Source organism: Etheostoma spectabile, chromosome 8 (genome assembly GCF_008692095.1).
Source record: "Etheostoma spectabile isolate EspeVRDwgs_2016 chromosome 8, UIUC_Espe_1.0, whole genome shotgun sequence".
Lineage (NCBI taxonomy): Eukaryota > Metazoa > Chordata > Actinopteri > Perciformes > Percidae > Etheostoma > Etheostoma spectabile.
The window spans coordinates 1,863,313-1,864,212 of NC_045740.1; the positions used below are offsets into that span (position 1 = coordinate 1,863,313).

Below are 900 nucleotides of genomic sequence, written 5' to 3' on the forward strand. Positions count from 1 at the left end.
AGAGAAGTCTCCCTCTTCTCCAGAGGTTCCTCTGTCATATGAAGGTGAGCCTGGCTGGATGCATCCATCTGCTCGTCATTGTCCATATTCTGGACAACAGAATCTTGAACCAGGGTTGCCTCTTTTCTGTACATGTCCTCTGCAACATCTTTTGGCATAAGGTCTACCTCTTGATCCAGAGCCACCCACGGAGAAGCCTCCCTCTCCTCCACGAGTCCCTCATCCAGCTGAAAGTGAGCCTGGCTGGGTGCATCAGTCTGCACTTCATGGTCCATATCCTGGATGGCAGAGATGACGCCCTCTCTAGAATTGTAATAGCTTTCATCATAGTCCATCAGTTTAAAGGTCCTGGAGCACTTGTCAAACCTGTTATAGATGGCTTCAACCATGGTATGGGCTTCCTTGGTGCAGACACAGAGCAGAAGAGTTTCAGAAACGCTTCCTAACCGAGAGAGGCATGGAAATGCTGAATTAGTCAGCAGTTTGCCAATCTCAGCACTGGCGGCTTCACTCTTGTTTTCCCGCTCTGGATCTTCCAGGAGGAACTTAAGAGCAGTGTCCACAACCTCTGGTATCAGCGCCGCAGCACTCTGTTCCAGCTCCATGAGCTCTGCTGGTTTTGCGTCCTCTGCAGAGACTGGGCCGCTGGCGATCTGAATGTCACAAAAGATTTGCAGCATCTTTCTGTGCAGGGCTGAAAGGAAGGTTTGTGCAACCTTTTCTGCTTTTGGGTGGACTATCGAGACCAACATCTGAAGGCCTTCCAGTGTGACCTTCCTGCTGAACAGCTGGGAAAGACACCTTTCTTTGTCCAGCTCGTCCAGGAGCTCTTCTTCCATCTGACTGAGACAGAAGAGTCTAGCTGTGGTCCAGGCCTGTCAACACCACTCTTTAGTTAGT

The 900-nt window shown here is 50.3% G+C and overlaps 2 protein-coding genes across 4 annotated transcripts in view; one reads left to right on the forward strand and one right to left on the reverse strand.

Annotated features, from left to right (window-relative positions):
• ppm1h (protein phosphatase, Mg2+/Mn2+ dependent, 1H) overlaps positions 1–900 on the forward strand; it is a 37,197-nt gene that overhangs the window by 6,793 nt on the left and 29,504 nt on the right. The window lies entirely within an intron of this gene.
• Positions 1–900, reverse strand: part of LOC116694815 (uncharacterized) — a 3,218-nt gene that overhangs the window by 1,694 nt on the left and 624 nt on the right. Inside the window, exon 2 of one of the 2 annotated variants that reach the window (XM_032524711.1) lies at positions 1–278. This exon is cut by the window's left edge and continues 831 nt beyond it. The gene's annotated coding sequence lies outside the window, so the exon portion shown is untranslated. Of the gene's footprint in view, positions 878–900 lie in introns of those variants that run through there. The other variant, XM_032524710.1, reaches the window with a different exon arrangement.